The 27,762-nt window shown below is 35.6% G+C and overlaps 2 pseudogenes; one reads left to right on the top strand and one right to left on the bottom strand.

Moving 5' to 3' along the window:
• Positions 1-543: 543 nt before the first annotated feature.
• On the top strand, positions 544-654 carry LOC112804650 (small nucleolar RNA snoR2/U65; annotated as a pseudogene).
• An 18,009-nt stretch (positions 655-18,663) lies between these two features.
• LOC112803778 (probable xyloglucan glycosyltransferase 12) lies at positions 18,664-24,104 on the bottom strand (annotated as a pseudogene).
• Between the last annotated feature and the right edge of the window lie 3,658 nt (positions 24,105-27,762).

The raw sequence follows: 27,762 nt of genomic DNA, 5'->3' as shown, positions 1-27,762 counted from the left end.
CTTGGTATGTCCATGCATCATCACTTCCCCTATACTCCCTTTTCCAGATTCCCTTCTCCCTGTATTTTGAGATGATGTTGAATTGGTAATCAATTAATTTGTTAGCGATTGAATCTTGAATTTGTTGCTGTCTTGCTGAATAATCACCAAGTTTAATTTTTTTTGTCTTTGCTAAAAATCATCAGAGTTGAATTTGTTACTGATTATCATCGAACCTTGAATTTGTTGCTGGCTTGCTCAAACACCTCCTATTATGTTTTCTATGCACTACTTGTGTATGTTACAGTATTCATATGACTTGGCTTACAATTTGTTGTTGTCTTGCTTAAACACCCTCTATTATATTTATCTCTACAATTTTCATATTGTACATTGCTTCATGATTTCAGTTTGTTTTTGCATGATATACTTCAACCGATAGCTTGTTTCCCCTGAATGAATTAAAATAAAAAACTGTAAACTGAACATATACCCCATTCGGGTATTTGGATCAAATAAAAGCAAACAAGCTAAACCCCCAACTGACAAAAGGAAAATACAGCCAGTCTTATGATTGGACCAAGAGCAAGAATGTTCATTTGTTTCACATTTTGATAGGAACTTGGGGGTCTTAATACACTGTGATCTGCGGAGCCGTTTTATGTGATTACATTCTATTTTATGTAATCCTTTTACCAAAAAAGGAAAAAGAATCTGTATCCCTCAACCATTTCTTAATGGATGCAGCGCTTTGAGATAGTTAATAGTGTCACTAAAGTTGAAGGAATAGCAGAGGAGAAAACTGCAGGTGCTGAAGAGGACGAAGGTACTAATTACAAGATCACACATTTTCCTTAAATAGCATTTCAATCCATTCACTGATAACATTTTGATTTGGTTTTGTAGAAAAAGGAGTACCTGCTTTTTGGTTCAATGCAATGAAAAACAATAAAGTGTTAGCTGAAGAGGTTAGTTGGTGCTATCAATAGTAACTCCTTTTTTTAAATATTTATTTTATGTCTTGCAACCAAGTCTTAGTGTTAGCTTAAGAGGTTAGTTGGTTCTATTCAATAGTAACTCCTTTTTTCTTTTAAATTTTATTTTATGTCTTGCAACCAAGCTAATTTTAAGTCTTTGTGAAATAGATTTCAGAGCATGATGAAGGTGCTCTCAAGTTTCTCAAAGATATCAAGTGGAGCAGGATAGACAACCCAAAAGGATTCAAGCTTGAGTTTTATTTCGATACTAATCCTTATTTCACAAACACTATTTTGACAAAAACATATCACATGATTGATGAGGATGAGCTAATATTGGAAAAAGCAATTGGGTGAAGACCCCTTCAATGGAAATAATCAAATCCATCTCAGGCATCAAGGTTATTCCTCTTTTAGGCCTTCATTTACTTTATAGCAAAGTGTGTACTAAAATTTTTTGTTAATGAATAATTTGTAAAGCCACATTGATCATATATAACCACAATTAGTTATTTGGAAAGTGTATTTTTGCGGCTTTCTCTTTACATCTCAAACTCAGTTTTTTTAAATATATATGTATTTTTTTGAAGTTCAATGTTTGAGTTCTTTTTTTAAGTCAAACCATTATAAAAAATATGATAACTTTTATAGGAGGGAAGATTAGGCCCTGGTTAGGTCATTTGTTTTTTGCAACCCTAGTTGTCTCTCTTTATCATGATTTTCCCTTCCACCTGCTAACAGTATATAGGTTCTCACAATCTGTGATTACTTTTAAGCTCTGGTATTCATCTTCAATCCAAAAGATAAGATGTGACTTATTACTTTTGTAGGTTCAAGTATGTGAAAGAAACCACTAACCCGTTGATGAGGTCATGGTATGTGAATACACAAACTTATCTAGTTGCTTATGAATATTCCATCCTCTTTTGAAAACTAGGAGATTATTCAATTGATGAATTGGAATGTGGTTGCAGGTGGCAGTGACTTTGGTGGAGCTGTCGGTTGATTGTTCTATTATGGGTACTGTTGAAATTAAGCTTCCTGAAGAAGGAGTAGGAGGCCTTGGTTCTATTATGGGAGAGAAACAATAACTATGACCTGGCTTTACTTACATTTTATTATTGTTAAGACATTGACCAATTTGCATTCGATGTTGTGTGTTTACTTTATTTAATTAAAAACAGGAAATAAACAAAGTTGAATAAAAAGAAAAGACTTGCAATTTCCTCAACGATAAACCTTCCCTTAAAGCACATAATAGTTAGCAAATAACAGGGCATTTTTCTTGCTTAAAATGTGGAATCTACATTGCTCTGGTCGACGTCCCCAACATTTCAAGGTCACCGAAAATGATCTTGAATATCCTTATGACAGATAGATAGATAGATAGATAGATATAGGTGTTATACGAGAATGTATATAAGAAAATCAAGAAAAAGTAGACCGATCTTGTACTTGCTATGTTGATGAATCTGAGTGTAATTCTGTTATAGCAATCACGAACATATCTATTTTGCTAGAAATTATGGATGAGTAATTTATTGTGTTTTGGCTTCGCAATGCTCTTGATTAATTAACTAGAACATTAACAAGATATACAAAAAAAGAAAAAAAAGGGGGGGGGGACTAATAACTTTTCACTAGAACTCAAATGAACCAAAATTTGAATCAAATACAACAAATTTTTTATTTATTATCATATATGAATTGCCAGAGCCAAAGCAATATATCGTACAAATAGAATGAAATGATGGTGCTTCACTTTATCAAATTAGTTATTATCGTATTAGAACTATTTTTCAAGATAATTAATTACTTTTTTATCCACTTGAAAAGCGTTAGTCAAAACTTCAAGAGAAATAGGTGGAGTGGATCCAAAAACAGCATTTGCAACTGTGACAACACCTGAATTTTGACTGCTAAGACCAGAAATAGCAACAGCGTTGTCATAACTGGAGAAATTCTAACCAACACCAAAGTCCAGTTTCCCCCATAACAAGAAACCAGTGCTTGGGGACTTCTAGAAGGGACCATGCCTTAATTGGAAATTTATGATTTTCACTATAACCAATCCCATGGAGGCAACCTGATGCAAGCCAAGATCCTGATTTACAAGTTTCCAAGGGAAGTGAGACTTTGACAACAGCTTCAAAATCCTCCCACTCTGTATATGGTGAAATTGAGAAAAGGATTGCAGATCTTCAGTTTAAAAATTCAAGAAAGGATCTCAGAGCCCTTAAGCAGAATCTGGAAGCAATGCAGAGATACAAAGATTCACTAGATATTACAAGAGACCAGGAAACAAATTACCCTTCTGACAGAGGTCTGAGTGAAAGCTCGGAACTACAGACCCCAAGACAACAGACCAACCCAACATTTGTCACTGATGATATTTCAAGTTCACCCTGGGGTAGAAAGTTTCCAATTATCATCATGAAGCCAGCACAAATCTCAAGGAAATCCAATGCCGCTACTGATGATTGGATTTTTGACGGCTTAGAATTTCACAAATGAATTCTCGTTGCAAGTATAGTTTCTAAACCAATCACTAATCCTTTCATACAAAAAGTTGTTTGTCACTAAAACAAACCCCTAAAATTTATAAACCGAAGTATTCAAACCTCGGGTCGTTCTCCCTAGGAATTACAATAAAGTGTCTTGTTATTGGTTAGAAATGTGTTTTGGGGTTTTGGATAAGAAGCACGAAAGTAAATGGCAATGAAAATAAACTAACAACTATAAAAGGCTCTTGGCAAGGTATGAAAATTAGAAGTCCTATCCTAGTTATCCTTCTCAATTGTGATGAGAATTGTTCATTGCTACCACTTAGTTAACCCTTACTAAATAAAGGAAAGTCAAGTGGATGAATTGACTTGAGCCACAAGTCCTAGCCAACTCCCAAGGAAAGACTAGCTTTAGTGCACTCCAAACCAATTAGCAATCTCTCCAATTACCAATCAACAAAGGAATTAGATAACTCAAGTGTCACTAATTACTCTACCTAGACCAAGGGGAACAAAATCTATACTATATCTAGAAGAGGCATTTCAACAAACACATAAAAGGCAATAAAAGTAAACAACATAAATTGCAAGAATTAAAGAGAGATCTAACTACAAAGGCAAGAGATCAACAATAGAAAAGCAAAGAAGAACAATTATTATGAATTACCTCTTATTGAATTGAAAGAAAATGGAAGGAACAATAGTAGATCTACAACAAAGTATAAGAACAACATAAAAGAGATTACAACAAAAGAATAGAAGAAGAATGAATCTAACAACAAGGAATTGAGAAGTAGAAGTAGAGGAGAATATGAATTCAAACCTAGATCTAAGAACTAAACCTAATCCTAATCCTAATCCTAGAGAGAAGTGAGAGAAGCTCTAGAAACTACTTCTAAACTAATCCTAATGAGTGGGAAATGAACTAATGTCCCTTTGCTCTTCAATCCTTGGCTTTAAATAGCAGTTTAGGCGCCAAAGTTGGTTGGAATTGGGCCCCACAATCCTTGAGAATTCGTTGGTCATGTTTTCATTAAAAAATCATAAACCAGCACCGACGTGTACGCGTACAGCACGCGTACGCGTCCATGGGGTGATTCGCATGGTGCGCGCAAGCGCCAGGTGCGCGCGCGTCTCCATGGGCGAGTTCAACTTCTTTGACTTTTCATGATTTCTCCACTTTGCATGCTTTTCTTCTTCACTCCTTTGATCCATTCCTAGCCTTTTCAATCTGAAATCACTAACAAACACATCAAGGCATCTAGTGGAATCAAAGGTGAATCACAATCATCAAGTTAAAGGCCTAAAAAGCATGTTTTCACATCTAAGCACAAATAAGGAGACAATCACAAAACCATGCTATTTCATTAAATAAATGTGGGTAAAAGGTGATAAAATCTCTTAAAATCAATGCAAGATAAACCGTCAAAACGAGGTTTATCAACCTCCCCACACTTAAACCAAACATGTCCTCATGCTTAAACCAAGAATGAAGTAAAGGGTATGGCATTTATTCAATGGGAACTAACTAAATGCAGTCTATCTATATGCAACTATCTATGTGAATGCAATTGCTTGGTCAAAATAAATCAATTCCCAAGAAGCATATATGCACAAGGGCTAAGGACTAGCAAGTCTAATCGACAATTGTATTGAGTTATTAAATATTTTTACAAACTTGCATGAAAAGTGACGATTGTAGGTGGAAACATGTAATTGAGCATCAAACCCTCACCGGATGTGTTTGCACTCTATTCGCTCATGTGTTTAGGGTTGATTCACTCAATTCTCTCCTAATCATGCTTTCTAAGATTTGTTTTCTTCTAACAATCAACAAATATTTCATGCATGCATACATATATCATGAGGTCTTTTCTTTGGTTGTAATGGGGCTAGGGTCAAGGTAGGATGCATATATGATTAAGTGAGCTTGAAATTTGAATCTTTGATAAGCTTACACTTCCCACCTAATCTATGACATCCTATACAATTTCAAAGCTAGCCTAACTACCCATTTCTCACTTTTTCACATACTCATGCATTTTCTTTTTTTTTTTCATTTCACAACACTTATGCATTGATCTTATTGAGCTACACTTTGCTTTGGGGCATTTTGTCCCTTTTTTATTTCTTTCTTTTTCTTCTTTTTCTTTCTTTTTCTATTTTTTTTCTTTTTCTTTTCCATATTATTTTTCTTTTCTTTTTCTTTTATTTTTCTCATTTTTTTTCTATATACAAGAACCTCAATGCATAAGGTTTTACATTTGATCAATACATGAGCATGTACCCAATTCCTAATATTTCCAATAATAATACAAAATACACCCTTTTATTCACCCAATGTCCCAAGATTCCCACACTTGAATGATACTCACACACACTAGCCTAAGCTAATCAAAGATCCAAATTAAGGACTTGTATTGTTTTCCGCTTTAGGCTTGTAATGTGCTAAAATTAAGAACAAGTGGGTTAATCGTAGGCTCAAATTTGGCTAACAATGGAAGATAAAAGGTAAGGCTTTTTGGGTAAGTGAGCTAAATGAAATGATGGCCCCAATCATATAAATGCATAAATACATAAAATAATGGATATAAAGGATCAAACAATTCAAAGATTACAATCATAGAAAGAGAATAATTGCACACAAGAAGGAAAAATAAGTGGTTATAAGATGTAACCACACCATTAGGCTCAAATCTCACTTGCTTGTGTTCTTAGCTCAAAACATGATCCACAAGATATATAATTCAAGTAAGTTCTATGAAAAGTTTTCACTCAAATCAATTGGTGCCCTATAGATAGAATTCTTGAAACATCTCATTATTTTGACTAAGCTTATTGTGTATACATATGCAAAAATTAAGAAAATGCAAGTAAAAATCCTAAAATCTTAAAATGAAATGAAAAAGTGTTGGGATTAGAATTTTGTCACCCAAAATCGCCGACCGGTCGGACGACCTCCCCACACTTAAAAGTTTGCACCGTCCTCGGTGCACTCAAAGATGAGCAAAGGGGTACGGCGACTCTCCAGATTGCTGCGTGTTTTTTTCTCCCGCTTCCATGTTTGCTTGTGGTGCATTGTTCATGAAAAACAAAAATATAACACCATAAGATGAGAAGATATAAAAACAAGGAAGCATACATTGTTGGAATGAGGAACTAATCACTAGAAATGAGTGAGTGGATTAGTGTGACATGAATGACAAATAAGTGTGTGAATTCTAAATTGCACGGTTTAGAACACTCATTAGCCTAAAAGTTATGTCACAAAAGAAGCATGCACTTCACTTATCCTAGTGTGCTTGAGATGCTTTAAGTAAACTTGTAAGGTAAAGCAATCATTAAAGAAGCATGAAAGCATTCAAGCTAAAGTATATGGATGCATATGATCATGAAATACAATGCATTAAGGTAAATGCATAACATCATCCATCAAGAGGTTGCCTAATCACAGAATAAGGTTCAAATCACATGGTGGCCAAATCATGTAATTCAAGAAGAGTTACAAGCTCGAATGCAATTCTCATCACTTGGTATTCTTCAAAAGGTAAGCATGAAGAACTCAAAACCAAGTAGCAAAATATAACCTCAATCATAGAATCCAACAAAGATTATCTAAAAACATTAATGCTAAATTAGCATTTAGGCAATAAGGGGCAGCAATGTATAGTAAACAAAGTCAATAATCCAACACTTATGATGAAAAGAGAGAAAATAAAATGAAAACTAAACTAAAACTAACTAATCAACTAACTAACTAACTAATTAACTAACTAACTAGCTAATAACTAACTAACTAACTAATAACTAACTAAAATAAATGGTTATCGATGGTGTTTGGGAGTGTTGGATTAAGGGTAGGAGAGGGAAAGAAGAAAGGAGGAGGAAAGAAATGGAAAGAGGAGAGGAAAAGAAGTGGATTGAAGGAAGGGCATCCACGCGTACGCACGCATGGCGCGCGCGCGTCGATGGCTTATTTCGAGAGTGACGCGTACGCGTCATGTGCGCGTGCGCGCGAGTGGGGTTATGCCAAAGGCACAATGTTAGCACGGCGTAGGCACAACTCTCTGGAAAATGTATGGAATATGGAACTTCTCAATCCACGCGTACGCGCCATGTACGCATGCGCGTGGATGGTCGAAAACGCTTGATGCACGCGTGCACGTGTATTGTGCGCACGCGTGGGTAGTGCTCTGTTTTCAAAAATTTTTCTATGTTTTTGCACCAATCCAAGCATTCCAAACCTCCAAACAGCTACCATAACACCCTAAAACCTTATTTACCATACTAAACTACCAATTAGACTCAACAAATGCAACACAACATGAAATTAAACTATTCTATTAGTATGTACAAAAGAAAAAAATAAAAAGAATTTACCATGGTGGGGTGTCTCCCACCTAGCACTTTTGTTTATTGTCCTTAAGTTGGACTTATGGGGAGCTCTTCTCAAGGTGACTTGTGCTTGTACTCATCTTGGAACTCCCACCAATGCTTGGTTCTCCATTGTGCCCCAAGATTCTTCATGGATTGAGCCAAATCTTGATGAAGTTCTTCACAAGCTTGGGGCCCCCAATGTTGATCCTCTTTTTCTAATCCGGGATCCCACACTTTATTTTCACACCCGTCTTGAAGTTGATCATCATTATTGGTCCATCCGGGTGGTGAACAAGGAGAATTCTCTATGAAATGCCCAACAATCCTCCTAGACCCATCTATTTGAGCACTACTCCAACCTTTATATCTCATGTTTGATGCATCAACCATAATGAGCCTTGATTTGCAACGCCAACCACGAAACATCTTTCGCTTACGCTTCATCCCACAAAGCATCCTAAGTTGACCATCCGTTTCCAGCAAGCCATACTTAAGTGGGAAAATAAAGCTAATAGAAATGAATTTTACCCACTCAAGTGAAGGAGTAGATGACAACCTAGGCAAAGATGCTTTCAACGATCTTGACAAAGCGTATCCAACCCTCGTTCTTCTATTTCTAAGGACTTCCACCTCTTCATAAGATTTCTCTAATTCAATCCTTTGTTCATTAATACTATCTAAGCCTTTTCCCTTAATCAAACTATAATTGGGAGGGTGAAAGAAGTTTACCTCCACAATATTTTCAAATGCACCGGGAGAAGGTTCTTCATGCTCAAAGGATTCTTCACCACTAGGACTTGATGCTTGCTCTTCATTGCCATGGGAACTCAATTCTTGCTCTATCCCATCCAAGTCTTCATATAGAATATGCCTTGGAAGGTGTGCACTTTCCTCCCTAGCATCAATTTCAATCATCTTGGAGGGGTTTTCTTCAACTCTATGTTCCCATGGAGGCTCCGCATCTCCTAAGTCTTCTACCACTTCTTCCTTGTCTTCAACAATTAAAGCTTCCTCCAATTGTTCCAATACAAAGCAACTTCCTTCATTTTCCATCGGAGTTTCCAATCTCTCCTTCATGCTATGTTCTTCATTCGATTCTCCACATGTAGCCATGGGAGTTCCTTGAGTGTTCAAGCATTGGGAGGCTAATTGATTTGTTACCGCATCCAAGGCGGCCATAAAATTTTGCACATCCCTTTTTATCTCTTCTTGCCCTTGAACAAGAACACCAAGGGTTTCATCCATTGGAGGTTGGGGTGGATGGAAGGATTCATCATTTTGGGGGAAGGGTTCATAGTAGGAAGATGGTTCTTCTTGGTAGAATTGTGGTGGTTCAATATTCTCCACTCTTTCCACTTGTTGCACAACACACTCCATGGTTGCTTGAAATTGATCCAATGCTTCCTTGAGACGATCCCTTGACTCTTGTTCCGCTTGGATATCATGATAGGGATCATATGGGTCTTGGATCGATGGACATGAATATTCTTCCATGTGAGGTTGTGGTGGAAGGTAGAATTCATCTTGTGGTTGAAAATTTTCATATGTTGGGGGTAGTTGATCTTGGTAATAATGTGGAGGAGGTGGCTCTTGAAAATATTGATGTTGGAGTTGTAGTGGCTCTATATGTGGTTCATATGGCTCATATGGTTGCTGGTAAGATAGATATGGAGTAGGGTCATATGAAGGTGGTTGGTAAGAAGGGGCTTGTGAGTATGGTTGAGAGTTATGTTGAGGATATGGTTCATAGGCATATGGTGGTGGTTCTTGAAAGTCACAAGGTGATTCACCATAGCAATTGGATTGATATGCATCATAGAATGGCTCTTCTTCATAGTGCATTGGTGGAGGTTGTTGCCATGAGGATTGATCATATGCATATGGCTCCTCCCACCTTTGATTGTTCCATCCTTGATACACATCTTCATTATAATCTCCACTTCCTACAATATAGTTGTAATCACACTCATAGCCAAAATGAGAATTCATAGTGAAAAGAGAAAATAAAAACAAAACTACTAAGAAATAAAGAAACAAAGTCCTAACTAGCAAGCAATCCAAAAAAAATTCAAGCTATTCACAATATTCACATATATACAATAAACAATAACATAACACTATTGCAATTCCCCGGCAACGGCGCCATTTTGATGATTGGATTTTTGACGGCTTAGAATTTCACAAATGAATTCTCGTTGCAAGTATAGTTTCTAAACCAATCACTAATCCTTTCATACAAAAAGTTGTTTGTCACTAAAACAAACCCCTAAAATTTATAAACCGAAGTATTCAAACCTCGGGTCGTTCTCCCTAGGAATTACAATAAAGTGTCTTGTTATTGGTTAGAAATGTGTTTTGGGGTTTTGGATAAGAAGCACGAAAGTAAATGGCAATGAAAATAAACTAACAACTATAAAAGGCTCTTGGCAAGGTATGAAAATTAGAAGTCCTATCCTAGTTATCCTTCTCAATTGTGATGAGAATTATTCATTGCTACCACTTAGTTAACCCTTACTAAATAAAGGAAAGTCAAGTGGATGAATTGACTTGAGCCACAAGTCCTAGCCAACTCCCAAGGAAAACTAGCTTTAGTGCACTCCAAACCAATTAGCAATCTCTCCAATTACCAATCAACAAAGGAATTAGATAACTCAAGTGTCACTAATTACTCTACCTAGACCAAGGGGAACAAAATCTATACTATATCTAGAAGAGGCATTTCAACAAACACATAAAAGGCAATAAAAGTAAACAACATAAATTGCAAGAATTAAAGAGAGATCTAACTACAAAGGCAAGAGATCAACAATAGAAAAGCAAAGAAGAACAATTATTATGAATTACCTCTTATTGAATTGAAAGAAAATGGAAGGAACAATAGTAGATCTACAACAAAGTATAAGAACAACATAAAAGAGATTACAACAAAAGAATAGAAGAAGAATGAATCTAACAACAAGGAATTGAGAAGTAGAAGTAGAGGAGAACATGAATTCAAACCTAGATCTAAGAACTAAACCTAATCCTAATCCTAATCCTAGAGAGAAGTGAGGGCTTCTCTCTCTAGAAACTACTTCTAAACTAATCCTAATGAGTGGGAAATGAACTAATGTCCCTTTGCTCTTCAATCCTTGGCTTTAAATAGCAGTTTAGGCGCCAAAGTTGGTTGGAATTGGGCCCCACAACCCTTGAGAATTCGTTGGTCACGTTTTCATTAAAAAATCATAAACCAGCACCGACGCGTACGCGTCCATGGGGTGATTCGCAAGGTGCGCGCAAGCGCCAGGTGCACGCGCGTCTCCATGGGCGAGTTCAACTTCTTTGGCTTTTCATGATTTCTCCACTTTGCATGCTTTTCCTCTTCACTCATTTGATCCATTCCTAGCCTTTTCAATCTGAAATCACTAACAAACACATCAAGGCATCTAGTGGAATCAAAGGTGAATCACAATCATCAAGTTAAAGGCCTAAAAAGCATGTTTTCACATCTAAGCACAAATAAGGAGACAATCACAAAACCATGCTATTTCATTGAATAAATGTGGATAAAAGGTGATAAAATCTCTTCAAATCAATGCAAGATAAACCGTCAAAATGAGGTTTATCAGCTACCAAAGAAATGACTAATGGCAAATCAGGCCGCATCAAATTTTCTACCAATGATCCCAAAGATGGAAGATTGCTTGACAATATTGAAAGTCAAACAACAAAAGGATCCAGTTCAACAAATCCTTTAAGTCAACGCTTCCATTCTGCAGATAAGAGCAACATGAAGAAAACTTCAAAATTAATGCAAGCCTCAAAAGTCCCTCAGGTCATCAATGGAGAGGACACCAATAACTCTAGCCATACAACAGAAACTAGAAGACCAATAATACAAAATAAGTTTGGTTTTGAGAAGCGTTCACCTACAAACCAATCATCAGAGTCCAAAAGTAAAAGAAAACAACACAAGCAATCATCAGAGTCATTGTCCCTAAGTTCCACCCCTAAGCAAAAAGTTTGTACCTTGCAGCAATGAAATGAAGGCTTCACAAGATCTGGTGTCAAAAGAGGAACTTTAAGCATCAAGTTGATGTTATTTCCTCCAATGTTGACAGCAACAGAAGCATGGATTCTCACCGTGACATAGAAGGCACCCAAGCTGATCATTCTGAAAGCAACAACAGCATTTTTCATTCAACAGGTGACTCACATGAATCAAAATGTAAGTATTTCTTCCTCCCATTATACAATGGTTGCCCATAAGCATAAAGTACTAGGTTTAATATTCTTCCATTGATCAGACTGCTACAAAGGAGCTAAGCAAGGAAAGTGCTATGGCCATGATAACAGTTACTTCAGAACAACAAAGTCCAGTTTCTATTCTTGATCTGCAATTTTACAGTGAAGACTGACCTTCTCCAATTAAAAAGAAGACAGAAACCTCAAAAGATTTAGGTATATTCTACACTTAAGTTTTTGTGATATTCACTTAAAATCATCTATAGAAAAGGAGTTTGGATTACATTTTAACTCTTTCATATTTATATTTCTACAGATGAAGCTTTAGCCACTCCTGATAACATAGGGCATGCATTGGACCTTCCTCTTTCATTCAATAACACAAAGGCCAACTTCAGCAATGGAATCAGTGATGATGACCTTCAAACTCAGAATTTGGATCAAGTTCTTTGGCAAAATGATGATAATAGCGAGAAATCCACCAATTGCATAGAGAGAAAAGATTCTGACCGTAAATACATAGCAGAAATGTTGCTCACATCAGGGCTGCTCAGTAGCCCCAGCTTAATCTAAGCAGTTCATTCACCAGGTCACCTGATAAACCCAAAGTTGTTCTTTGCACTTGAACTATTGAAGACAAACAAGCTACAGTTCAATATGAAGCACAATGCTGGGAAGATTCTTAGGATAAATAATCTTGAAGAAATGCAAAGAAAACTTATATTTGATGTTGTCAATGAGATTCTAGTACAAAAAATTAGTGCCTTAATATATGTATATTTTGGCTAAAAAATAAGTTTGAGATTCTTAATATGCAAGGAAACAGGCAAGCATTGTTTATAAGCCTAAACCAGTACAAGTCATGTGATGATAAATAAATATTTGAGCCTTAATCATTTAAAGAATCTTTACAACTCATGAAACAGCTTGAGTTATATGAGAAAGTGGCAAGAAATTTAACTTTGTTAACCAAAATATCCAACTTTTTGGCAGTTATTTCTCTCACTAACTGTATAGAACCGCTATAGAGCTTTCTTTGACATGAAGCTAGCAGAGTATTTGATAAGTAAATAACTCAATTAAAACTTCAAATTTCATAAATTAAAAATATAATATATAGATTATAACTCTATGCCTTTTTATTGTTGATGACATCATTCAAAAGTCCAGCCCATGTATTGCTATCATGGGGTCCACTAGAATACGACGAGACATGCGAAAACTGAGGATATGATGTAATTCCGGTAGTAGAAGGATATTGGTTGAAGTATGCCATGCCATTTGGAACAGGATGAAAAGGAATAGGGAGGACTCCACCATAAGGTTGATAAGGAAAGACCACTGGATAATGATGCATAGAATATTGTGGCAATCCTGGTATCTTGGTTGTGGCTGCATCTGGAACTTCGGTCGCTTCTATTCCTGATGTGTTAGTCTTATCTTTTAATGTCTCTTGACTTAGACTGATTTTTTCGGTCTAAACATAAATCACAATTTTTAAATAATTACGATACAGAATTTATGCAAAGTGTTTGTCTCACTCGCCCTTAAACTCTCGGTTGCACTTATGGTATTGGATTAATATAATTTAAATTCAAATTAAGACTTTCTGTCGACTTTTTTTCCATTTGGTCTAATCTTCGGTGTCTCTGCCAATTTAGATACAGACTTCTTGCTTCCACAACCCTTGAATTTTTTGTAACAGAATAATAAGAAATAATATAAGCACTACGAGAATAATATGTTGCAAATTTAAATTGAAATGACAATAAATTTGATAGATGGTATAACATGGACAAGTGCTTACTTTAAAATTATTTTTATTATGCACGGGTGTATTTTCTACTGATTTTGTGTTCTGAGAGGGAGTCTGTTTATTGGCATCACATTCTTCAACCCTTATAAAAAAAATTTTAAAAATTGTTCAAAATATAGCATTATTTAATAGTTCTGCAAAAGACACTAAAATAATAGGTAAGCATAAAATATATCCTTAAGCAAGGCATTATATTAATACCATTGGTTTATCTTCAGCATTTGAGTATTCGGCGGGGGAGTCCTCATTGGCGAGTAATGGACATGTCCTAACGAAATGCCTGCCTGACTTACAATGCGAACATCTTCGCCTCTTTTGGCCTTTTAGAACCTTTCTTGGAGCCCCTTTTGACTTCACAACAGCTGGATCACCTATTAGCGCTGAAGTGGGGGAAAGCCTCGCTTGTGCATCACCTTTATTTTGCACCTTCGAAATTAGTTTAAGTAACTCACCTGAGATATGAGAAAAATTGGTGAGATCACTAAGTTATGTAACCGTAGAGGATTCATGCGAATGCCTGTGATATGAGAACTTACAGATGGCCATTCAATTCTTCGTTTATTGTGATCGATCTTTTTCTGATTTAGGGTAGGCATGCTAATAGAATATCCACTTGGTGTACTCTTTTTTAAGAGTGCCTTTTGCTCCTCAGTTAGAGATTTGTGTGAGGTCCCTGGTGGAGTTTTTTTATTTTCTGAAAAATTGTCTTTAATGGAGGCAGCCTTAATATGAATTTCAGACAATTCTTCTCTTGGCCATAGATATCTTTTTATCGCGTACACTTGTCTGTTTTGATGCCTTTTTATTTGTACCAGAGTCAGACTGATGATGTTGTGGAGATTTTAGTAGTTTAAGGATTTCATCTGAATCTCTTAGTTTAGTAGACTGAAAAGGATATAAGAAAGTAGGAGGCTGAAAATTTGTGACAGTTGGACCTACAATAAATGATGGTGAGAATATGTTGTATAGTGATGGATGCATGGTTGTCGGATATTGGTTAGAATATACTATAACAGTATAAAAACCAGGATAGATAGAATACAAAAAATTGGGGCATGTGCTGTATATGGTTCAAGTACGAATAATGTAAGAGTTGGTTATTAATAACATTAATGCTAATATCTCTTATGTCTCTCTTATAATCTCTACGTTGAGGTGATCCGGATGATTTTCGCTTACCCATATCAAACACTCAAATATATATGTAACACAATTAGAATTATAATATGATATAATTTGCTAATGATATGCAGAGGAGTGGTTTTATATATAGAATAAAATTTTGTTTGTTTATTTTTATTATTGAAAAATATTTTTCAAAAGATTTTATTATTTTATATATATATATATATCATATAATATAATTATAAAGAATGTGTATCTATGATTGTAATTTAAAAAGATTTACTATTTAAAGTTGATATTATTTTTTTATAAATTAATTAAAATAGATATTGTTATTCAAATTTATTATTTTAAATTGATATTATAATGTACATAATAATATAATGTGGAAAGCTTTGCCTATTAATACATAATATTTATTAATAAATATTTAACTTTTTTTAAAGATCATAACATTACCAAAACATGCTAATTTTAACTTTATTATTCTATGTGAAAATAAATACGTAATATTTAATAATAATTATATAATATTTTTAAAATTATATATTATTATAAATTTATTATTTTTATGTCGAAATTATTCATAATAGATATTATTATTTAAATTTATTATTCAACGTGACAATAAATATGTAATATTTTTAAGTTATTAAAAATTTATTTTGTTTATTAAAACATGATTTAAAATAGATATTATTATTTTAGCTTATCACTTATAACTCTACGTAATACTAGCATTTAAATTTGTAATATTGATTTAGATATAATATTGATTTTGACGGAATATATGATTTATTTCTAAATAATATAATTGATGTGATTTATGTTAATTATCAATAATTAGAATGAATTTGCATTTAATATAAATTTAGCATAAATTGATATATAATAATAACTCCCTTTTATTATTGTTATGTATTTTTATTCTCAAATACATAACACTACAAGCTAGTTACAATGATAAAAACGCGAAGAAATATTCGAACTATTTCTATTGAGTCAAGTTGTATTCCTAACATGAAGATCTGTCAAAAACCAACTGAAATTTTAAATAAATACGTACTATTTTTTTTGTTTCTTGTATTATAAATTTATTTTGAATAGTCTTGTATAATTTGTTAATAATGAATATATTTCTCAAGACTAGGCACTTTTTAAGTAATGTCCTTATATATATATCAAGGTCTAATGCAATTTTGTTGGGGGTAATATACTTATTTATCCACTTGATATATGTTTTAGTATGTATGTATGTCCTTATTGTAATGTTTGGTGAGAGTGGTGATTTAATATTCCATCATCAGCTTTCTTGTCTCATATGAGCCAAACCCTAAGTCGTATTCACTTAGCTTCGTCACTTTCTTTCTTCTTTTATTAAAATTTTTTAAATTTTTCCTTAGTTCTCATTTCACCTTTTTTCTTTTTTTAAGGAATAGTAAAAAGACAAAATTTCTCTGTTTTTATAATTTTTAAGTATATAGTTGACTCGAATTTTGTTCCTTTTTTTCTCTTTTTGAAGTTGTTTTTGTGTTTGATCGGTTAGCTTTGGTGCATAAGCTTACTCTGATGATGACAAACTGTGTTACTATACTTTGGGGCTTAGTGGTGGTGGGGGCATAATTTGAGAGTAATTGTAGTTTTTTTTTATTATTTTTTAAAAATTTTATTGGGGTGAAGTGAAAGAATTTTGATTGTGCAATTTTTGTTGATTGACCATAAGTTGACTATGTAGATTGTAGGCTGTAGTCTTAACCTGGTTTTTGCAATGCATGATCTGCTGAATATTCTCTATTTCTAATATCTGTTATTTGTTTATCTATACTGGTATTTAATGTTATGCGTTTATGGCTACTATGATGGTGATCTTAGCTTGTGATTAAGGTTTATGGTAGACTATGTTTGGATTTTGGAACTAATTTGATTGTATGGCCCTTTGTGAATTTGGGAATAATTTGGCTGCTAAAAAAGTTCAAAGAATTTTAGCTGGTATGTTCCTGCATTTGCACTCATCTTATACTTGGTTTTTGTTTGCAGACTCTTCAGCGTCGAATGATAGAAGAGGATATTGCTCTATGTGATAAAAAAAATTCAGAGAATTTTAGCTGGTATGTTCCTATAATGTTGCTTGTCCCTTTTTTTTGTGTCTGCTTCTCTTAGTATTTATTTTAAAGGAAAAACATTCTTTCAGTTACTTCCCTTTTATAATTAATTTTCTCAAATATCAAGCAAAATCTCAAAAAAGATGCCTGTTATTTCCTTATTGGCATTTTCCCTATTTCATGACCACATCAAATTTTGTTTGCATTGAAGGCATAGTATTTGAGAGCATAATTGACTTAAGCAAACTGATATTTTCACCTATCATTTAAACTTCGTCAATGTGTGGGTTGAAAAGATGTTGATTGGTTTTGCTTGCTTGACAGATGTGGAAGATAGTCTGGAAACAACGATAGACGCCATTATAGAGGGTTGTAATTATTCATGGGAAGGAAATCATGGAGGGATAAGAAAAAATCTTGAGGATCCATGCTTAGCTCCATTTAATGAGACGAAAAGTTGGAGAGAGTCTGTACTCATTGCACAAAGTGCTTGCCAGGCAAGACAATTTCCAACCTAATACTAAATTAGGCATGCTGTGATTGGTGTTTGTGGTGCATTCACATGCTTAAGTTATGTGTTTGAGTAAAACAAGAGGAACCGGTTTAACGAATCTATGATGCCTTGTTAAATCTGTTTCAACGAATCTATGCTTATGTTCATGACCTGTTAGTTAGCAGTCAATGGCAACTGTTCCTTTGATCTCCATACAGGTACTCAGATCTCTGTTTAATCTTGCAGGAACTAGATAGTATATGTAATGAAAATATTTGGACCATACCAATGTATCGAGTATCTCCATCAGACGGTAAGTTGTCCAATTTAGGTGTAGAAGCCAAGATTCTTGTGATACATAGTTATGTTGCTTGTATATCTATGTTGAAGAATTATTATGTATTTGACATGCACTATATATGCTATATATACATTGCTTAATGAAGGTGGATTCCGAGCTTTGGTGACCTTTAAAGGACCCGACTTCGAGTGTTCATTGGGGGGTGACACTTGTTCCAATCCTTGCGAAGCAAGAGACTCGGCTGCTGCAAGGATGTTGGCCAACTTAAGAAGCAAGCAAAAATCGGCTAGTGATTTTGACTCCAAGGCATAGAATCAGCAAACTTTCTAGATTTTTCTCTACCTTTGATTTCTGTTTGGTGTAAGGAAAATAAAAGTAGTTTTTATTTTACTGATTTGACAATTGATGTGCCATATATTAAGTATAGCAGCTGAGTTTGTTGCTTACTCCCAAGTTATCTGTTAATCTGTTATCTCGGTTTACTTTTATCTTTTGTTATCATTAATGTTTTGGTGAACAGAAATGTTTTCTTTTTGAAAGTGAATTTCCAATAACTGTTGCATGGATGGATATATTATTTTTGTGAAACGGCCATGAACATATATGAGGTTTTCTTCGTTGTTTTTGCATGTTTTTGAAAACCTTACAATTTAAAATTAGTTGTAAAGATAACTTAAAAGAAAGAACAAGGTCATATGAGGAAAGTACTATAGCAGAATGGGTTGCCAAGTGAGGAATTCAGTGGTAACCCATGTTTATAAATAATTATTGAAGATGTTGCTATATGTACAAAAAATTAATTTAGATAGACAATTGCACAAAATAACAAAAAAAAAAAAGAATGAGAGAATCAAATTACAACATACATCTTGCATCTTCTCCTGCTGCTCTCCAATGAATGATTTTCGTATATGGAATATCAGAAACAAAATAAAAAAATAGTATAATCACCCAAAAAAAAACTCTTTTTAACTTGCTGTGTCCATGTCTTTACTTCCAGCAACAACTTTGCGGTGGCGTCTATTACCAGTTTTCCTATCTCTTCCACGCCTTCCCGGCCCTCTCCTGTTGGGTAGACTTCTAACCTTTTCGCTGACCACCTCGAGAATTGGAGCTGGCGGAGGGGTGGTTGGACATGACCCGCTGGTGGAAAGAAGTAGAAATGGATTCCTTGTGCTGAAAGAAGAGACCTTGCTGAGGCTGTTAGAAGCAAAACGACCAAAGCAAGTTCCTTCATATATATTCTATTATGCTTCTTATTCTTCTTTGATGATGATGATGATGATGATGCAATTTTCTTCTTCTCTTGCAGAATTATGCAGAATAGTGTGAATGAATAGAAGGGTAGTATCAATTTTCTAAGAAGAAATAACATAAATATGCTGTTGAATTTCTTTGATAAGCTTATCTGGCAGAACATAATTGGTAATGACATTGTATAAGCACTAGCAATAGATGTTAAGGTCTTGATTATTGCCATATAAACAAGGTACTGAATTGAGATATGCATAGTGCGATGTTTCCTATAAACAAAGGCGAAACAATTGCATTGGTCCGAAATGCCATCTATGTTGTTGTTTCCTATAAGCTTCATAAGATTCTGGTAGCTCACATTGACACTGGAAATAGTAACAAGTTACAATTAGTATGATAGAAGATGACTTTGAATAACAAAATTTAGGCTAAGCTAGCCGTCGTCCCTCAACGATACATGCAAGATCAATTTGATCCCTGAAAGATTCATGACATCGGTTTATTGATGTCACATGTAACTTTTAGAGACTAAAGCAATGTTGATGTATATATTTAACTATTTAAGGAGGACTAAGCATGTCTTAGAGGGATTAAATACCTAGTTTAATCTAATAATTTAATAGTTTGGTAGAAAATTAAACTAGTGGGGCAAACCTCAACATCATTGAGGAAGATGAATTTCCAGCCATGAAGATGAGCTCGAACGGCAATGTCCATGTCCTCAACAGTGGTCCTCTCCAACCAACCACCGGCATCCTCCAAGGCCTTAATTCTCCACACTCCGGCGGTGCCATTGAACCCAAAGAAATTAAGGAAGATCCAATTTACTTGCTGCTCAACCTCAAAATGGAAAGCCAAATTAATGTTCTGCAACCGTGTTAAAAGGTTCTCATCCTTGTTCACAAAAGACCATCTCGTTTGAACTAATCCCAATTCGTCGTTATCCTGCATAGTATCAAACCAAATAAATTCAATTGACTATAGCAAAAACATCCATCCAACAATAGATGCTAAATTTCTAATAAGGGCATTGAATTTAATGAATTAATGAATCACCTTAAAATGAGGAACTGTTCTTTTAAGGAAATCAGCAGTAGGCTGGAAATCAGCATCGAAAATTACGACAAACTCGTAGTCTTTCACATAGCTACAACTCATGGCAGATTTCAAGTTACCTGCCTTGTAACCCTCTCTGATCACCTTATGCCGATACACAATGTTGGCACCCTCTTGTTGCCATTTCTTCACCTCATCACTGATCAAAGACTGAGTTATTGGATCATCTGAATTGTCTAGAACTTGAATTAGCAACTTGGACTTAGGCCAATCCAAATTGCAAACAGCACCAATCGATTGCTGATAAACCTGAAGAACACAATCAACATGATTGGATAAACAAACCACATTATCAGGTTTGGAGGTAGATTATGTTGGTTTCAAGTAGCTAGGTGGAGTCCAAATTGGAAGAAATCCAAATTAACAAGTTAAGCAATAAATGACAAAACAAGTCAAGCATCACTTCTTGATCCAAAGCTTTAAGGCTTTACAAATATATACCATTCAATTAATCCACACTTACAACTAAAACTTGAAATTCCATCCTAGGAACACAAATTGGCTAATTTCTCAAAGCAAGTTGAACCCACAAATGGACTAATCCAAACAGAGAAATCAATCAAATCATCATTGTATCTTTATCTTACCTCTCTCTCATTGCACACGGGGATCTGGACTAACACCATAGGAAAGAACCCTTTCTTATCCCCAGATTCAAGATCCAAATCACCATAATCTTTAGCAGCAACATTCTTGATCTTCTTATACCAGATCCAAAAACAACCAAGCAAAGCACAAGCCTATCCAAGCTCTGAATAAGGAACAACACAATTTGTTTCACTCTTCATTAGTAATCAAATAATCATTCAATAAAAAATTAAAACACAAAACATTCAAATATTCAGTAATCAAATAATCATTGAACATGGCATAAATAAATAAAAAACGCAGAAGAAGTTTGCAGTGAACTGACCGTCGTGTTGGGAAAACTCAACACAGGTTTAAATCAAGAACCTGTCTAGCAGCGGAAGTACCAAAAATAATTTTCCCACAACCTGTGCAATTAAATGGATAACACCAAAGATACTCCAAGCAGCAAATATAATGGCAGAAATTAAATAATCAGACACCAGAATTTTAACATGGGAAAACCCCCAAAAGAGGGACAAAAAACCCACGGGACCTAGTCCAGAAAAATCTTCCACTATCAGAATAATGGGTACACAAACAGTCTTCCTAGTAATAACAGGGCATCTCAACAATCAATAAAATACATCATCAAAACTGATGGAATCAATATAAACCCTCCACAAAAGTGGGTATCTCAAATCAGGCAAAAAAGAAGGCAATACAACAAGCAAGTTATATCTTAATGTTCATCTCTACACCAGAAATAACATACTAAAATTTCATAAGAAATAGAGCAAGTTTACCAAGTCAATGTGATCAAGATTGACATGCCCTTTTTCCCCAAATTTCCTTCTTCTCTCGACGCCGTGCTTTCTGTTTCCTTCTTTCTTTTCTTTTGAAAAGAGAGGCTTCAAACTCTCTCTCCCTCTCTCGTGGCTATTAGGCCACTTTCTTTTATTTATTTGTTTTTCTATTTTTTTTGTTTTAAAAGGTTGTGGGTCCCACTTGAGGTTGGGGACCCACCAACAAATCTCTCCCTCACCAACTCAAGTGGGGATAGGCTGCTCTACCAAACCCGCCTTCTCTTTGCATGAATCAAACTTCACTGTAGGTAAACTCTTAGTTATCATATCTGAACCATTATCATCAGTATGGATCTTCTCAAGTGCATATGACTTCATCTCAAGCACTTGACGTATCCAATGATACCTCACCTCTATGTGCTTCGATCGGGAATGAAACGTCAGATTCTTGCTAAGATGGATAGCACTCTGACTGTCACAAAATAACACAAACTTCTCTTGATTGATGCCTAACTCTTGTAGGAATTTCTTCATCCACAAGAGTTCCTTAGAAGCTTCAACAACAGCAATGTATTCTGCCTCTGTAGTAGACAAAGCAACACATTTCTGAAGTTGAGATTGCCACGACACAGCTCCCCCTGCAAAAGTCATCATATAATCAGAAGTAGACTTCCTTGAATCAAGATCCCCAGCCATATCTGCATCTGTGTAACCATCCAACGCAGGTTGGCCACTCCCAAAGCATAAACAAACTCTGGAAGTACCATTAAGGTATCTGAGAATCCACCTCACTGCTTGCCAGTGTTCCTTGCCAGGATTAGAGAGAAACCGACTAACAACTCCAACGGCATGAGCAATATCCGGCCTGGTGCAAACCATAGCATACATCAAACTGCCAACTGCAGATGCATATGGAATCTTCTTCTTTTCTGCTTTTTCTTTCTCACTTGTAGGACATTGCTGCGAACTCAGCTTGAAATGACTAGCAAGTGGAGTACTAACAGGTTTGGAATTACTCATGCTAAACCTCTCTAAAACCTTCTCAATGTACTTCTGTTGCGACAACCACAGTTTCCCATTCTTCCTGTCACGAGTGATACTCATGCCAAGGATTTTCTTTGCAGGACCCAAATCCTTCATAGCAAAAGATCTGTTCAAGTATTTCTTAAGACTTTCAATCTTCTTAGTGTCATGACCAACAATCAACATGTCATCAACATAAAGCAAGAGAATTATAAAATCACCATCAGAGAATTTCTTAACATATACACAATGATCAGAAGAAGTCTTACTGTACCCATGACCTTCCATGAAGGAATCAAACTTCGTGTACCACTGCCTTGGCGCTTGCTTCAACCCATATAAGCTCTTCTTCAACTTGCATACAAGGTGCTCCTTTCCTTTAACCTCGAAACCCTCTGGTTGCTCCATATAGAGTTCTTTATCTATGTCACCGTGAAGGAATGCAGTCTTCACATCAAGCTGCTCAACCTCTAAATTCAAGCTAGCCACCAACCCAAGCACAACTCGAATAGAGGACATCTTCACAACTGGAGAGAAAATCTCCTCAAAATCAATACCTTTCTTTTGCTCAAAGCCTTTCACAACCAATCGAGCTTTGTACCTTGGCCGTGAGACATTTTCATCTGCTTTCAATTTGAACACCCATTTATTCTTGAATGCTCTCTTACCCTTCAGCAACTTCACCAATTCAAAAGTATGATTCTCATGCAAGGATTTCATTTCTTCTTGCATGGCCTTCAACCAATCTTCCTTATGCTCATCAGACATAGCTTCCTGGTAGCTTTCTGGCTCCCCAGTCTCAGTGTTCATCACATACTCATGAGGAGAGTATTTTTGAGAAGGATGACGCTCTTTAATAGATCTTCTCAATTCAGGCTCAACTGGTTGTTCAGGTGAAACTTCAACATCTGGCACCTCAGATTGAGGTGTAGGTTCATCATGCAAATCATCACCATCGTTATCAACTTGTACATCTCCCCCATCAACAGGAGGTCTAGTGGAAGGACCAGGTTCATCATCAACAGAACGTCTAACAGTTACTGTTGGCTTATCTGTCTTCTCAAGATCTTCAATAGTTTGGTCTTCAAGAAAAATCACATCTCGCCTTCTAATTATCTTCTTGCTCACCAGATCCCATAATCTATAACCAAAGTCTTCGTGACCATAACTCATGAAGATACACTACTTTGACTTCCCATCAAGTTTAGACCTTTCATCTCTTGGAATGTGAACAAAAGCTCTGCAGCCGAACACTCGCAAGTGACTATAGGAGACATCTTTCCCTCTCCAAACTTTCTCTGAAACATCACCATTAAGTGGAACTGAAGGAGAAAGGTTGATCAGATCTACTGCAGTACTCATCGCTTCACCCCAAAAGAATTTAGGCAACTTTGCATGAGAGAGCATATACCTGACTCTGTCATTAATAGTGCGATTCATTCTCTTAGCAACTCCATTATGTTGAGGAGTCTTAGGAACCGTCTTCTCAAGCTTGATCCCATGTCCTTTACAATACTCTTCAAATGGACCCCTGTATTCACCACCATTATCTGCTCGAACACATTTCAGTTTCCTTCATGTTTCTCTTTCAACACTTGCATGAAAGTGTTTGAAGATTCTGAGCACCTGGTCTTTAGATTTCAAAATAAAAGCCCACACTTTTCGAGAATAATCATCAATAAAAGTAACAAAATATGATGCACCACCTAGTGTCTTAGCATCCATAGTGCAAACATCAGTGTGAACTAAATCTAGAACATGTGATCTCCTATGAGGTCCAGAATTATGAAATGATACTCTAGCATGCTTTCCAACAAAACAATGAGTGCAAGTATTTAAAGTTGTACCTTTCACTGGAAGTGAGTGCTTCTTGGCCAAGACGCTTAGTCCTTTCTCGCTCAAGTGACCAAGACGTATATGCCACAAATCAGAAGAGGAATAATCAGCTACATTCACATCTTCTTTTCACAACTTTGCTTGCAACCAGTAGAGAGTAGTGAGACTATTGTCTTCTCTAGCAACAATGAGAGCTCCTTTGGTAACCTTGCATTTTCCACTACCAAAGGAAGTACAATACCCCTCTTGATCCAATGCCTTCACTGAAATGAGACTGAATCACATATCTGGCGCATGCCTAACATTCTTCAACTACAACTTGCATCCCATGGTGGTTCCAAGCCACATATCACCCATACCAATGATATCACACACTCCTTTATCTCCCAATTTGATCTTGCCAAAATTTTCAGCTGTATAGGAAGTGAAAAATTCACGTCTCGGAGTGACATGACATGAGGCACTAGAGTCCGTAATCCAAGTGGAATCATCACAGACAAGATTTACATAATTTTCATCATATGTGATAAGAACATCTTCATAAACAATAGCAGTAGTTTCTTTATCACTATCTTTACCTTTGTCTTCGTTTCTTCCCCTTGATTGTTCTCTTTTCAAGAACCTACAATACCTCTTGATATGCCCCGGCTTGCCACAATGGTGACAAATGAACTCTTTTCTTGGCTTGTACTTTCCTCTTGACTTGCTTCGACTCTCTGACTTGTCAGAACTGTGAGGTTTTCTACTTTGACTTCTCTCCCGTGACTCTGAAACAAGTGCTTCTAATTGGGAGGAGGCATTAGTCAAACCTCGCTCTCTTCTTCTGGCTTCTTCATTCAACATGCTCTCTTTAACCATTGCTAACGTCAACTTTCCTTTTGGAGCTGAGTTAGTCAGTGTCACAACCAGAACTTTCCAACTATCAGGCAAAGAGCTCAACAACAACAAGGCTTGCAACTCATCATTCAAAGTGATTTCGTTATTTGTCAGTTGGTTCACTGTCTCTTGAAAAATGCTCAACTGCTCCGGCATTGATTTACCTTCAACATACTTCATATTGACAAGCTTCCTAATCAAGAATGCTTTGTTTTGCACATTCTTCCTCTCATATAACTCTTTCAATTTCTTTCACATCTTCTCGACATTCATTTCGGTATCAACATGTGGATACACGCTAAGATCAAGCCATTGCCTCATCAAAGCAACTGCCTTCCGATTCCGTTTCTTCCATTCAGCATCGGATTTAGTACCTTTGGATTTATCTCCCTCCACAGGATCATACAAGTCCTTGCTATACAACATATCTTCCATGAGGGTCTTCCAAATTAAATAATTTTGGGAATTCAGTTTGACCATATTCGGTCCATGAGTATTTTCCTCCATTTAATCAGCATAGAGATAACCAACCAGGCTCTGATACCACTTTGTTGGGAAAACTCAACACAGGTTTAAATCAAGAACCTGTCTAGCAGCGAAAGTACCAAAAATAATTTTTTCACAACCTGTGCAATTAAATGGACAACACCAAAGATACTCCAAGCAGCAAATATAATGGCAGAAATTAAATAATCAGACACCAGAATTTTAACGTGGGAAAACCCCCAAAAGAGGGACAAAAAACCAACGGGACCTAGTCCAGAGAAATCTTCCACTATCAGAATAATGGGTACACAAACAGTCTTCCTAGTAACACTAGGACATCTCAACAATCAATAAAATACATCATCAAAACTGATGGAATCAACATAAACCCTCCACAAAAGTGGGTATCTCAAATCAGGCAAAAGAGAAGGCAATACAACAAGCAAGTTATATCATAATGTTCATCTCTATACCAGAAATAACATACTAAAATTTCATAAGAAATAGAGCAAGTTTACCAAGTCAATGTGATCAAGATTGACATGCCCTTTTCCCCCAAATTTCCTTCTTCTCTCGACGCCGTGCTTTCTGTTTCCTTCTTTCTTTTCTTTTGAAAAGAGAGGCTTCAAACTCTCTCTCCCTCTCTCGTGGCTATTAGGCCACTTTCTTTTATTTATTTGTTTTTCTATTTTTTTTGTTTTAAAAGGTTGTGGGTCCCATTTGAGGTTGGGGACCCACCAACACGTCGAAGTCTAAAGTTTTTTTCTTGGTTGAGCTTCTGCTCTCTGAACTCGAAGGAAGGAAACTGGAATGGAGATGGGTTTTTCTTCTGAGCAGTCTGAGAAGAGCGGGGCAGAATCATGATGGAAACAGAGGCCAGGCGACGAACACAACTCAGAAGACGGTGGTGGGTTGGAAGAATCTGCGACGACCAGTCAAAGACGATGGTGACTGAGCGCCCGACGGACGGCGACAGGAGCGCGATGGAGCAGATGAATACCAGGAACTGACGCGCCGAGCTCGACGAAGAAGAAGCTACGATTCTTGAAGGAGGAAGAAGCACAGACGACCAGACGACGATGGTAGTGCCTGAGAGCAACGGACGGCGGCAGTCCTTGCGGCGGTGGTGGAGAAGCTAGGTTTCCTATTTCAACTTTCTTTTTTGAGTTGGGGAGAAGCTGTTGAAGATTGGGGTATTAAAAGGGTATTTTTGTCTAATCAAATAAAGGAAGGATGTTTAAGTTTTTTTTTATAAAATTAAATAAATAAATATTTTTTATTTTTATTTAATTAAAAGGGTGTTTTAGTAAAAGTGGTGATATATTATATATTTAAAAAAGAAAAAATTAAATGCTGACGTGGAAAATAAATTCCACATATCTTATTGTTATTTGTCCATATTTTAAACGTATCGGTACGTATGAATTTATCATCGTACCGTAGCAAACACCTTTATTTATTATATGTTTGATTATTATACTATGACATGTTTAATTATTTTGATAATTAATTATTTAATTAAAAATAAAAATTATTATGTATAAATATATTTAAATATATAATAACTAATTTAGTGATTAATTTTTAATATATATAAAATATTTTTGTTAACGTTATATATAATTTATCTAGAATATGCTGCTTAGCATAAATATATAAAAAAAAAACAATATTCCGCAATGCAATAACTTTAATAGATTAAATTATTCTATCTTCCTTTATATTCTGTCCAAATTTAAAAACATACTCTCAAATCAACACTTTTAATATATATACATATATATTCGAACCCTTGTTGTCAATGGACGTGGAGCTTGTTAACAACGTAAGAGATAAATTCGAAATTTCGAAGTAATATAGAGGGAGAATATTCCTAAGTTAACATTCTATAGAGTGTGTA

The sequence above is a fragment of the Arachis hypogaea genome, chromosome 5, assembly GCF_003086295.3.
Source record: "Arachis hypogaea cultivar Tifrunner chromosome 5, arahy.Tifrunner.gnm2.J5K5, whole genome shotgun sequence".
Taxonomy (NCBI): Eukaryota; Viridiplantae; Streptophyta; class Magnoliopsida; order Fabales; family Fabaceae; genus Arachis; species Arachis hypogaea.
Note: the sequence above shows the minus strand (reverse complement) of the source record. Positions and strands in the feature narration are given on the sequence as shown.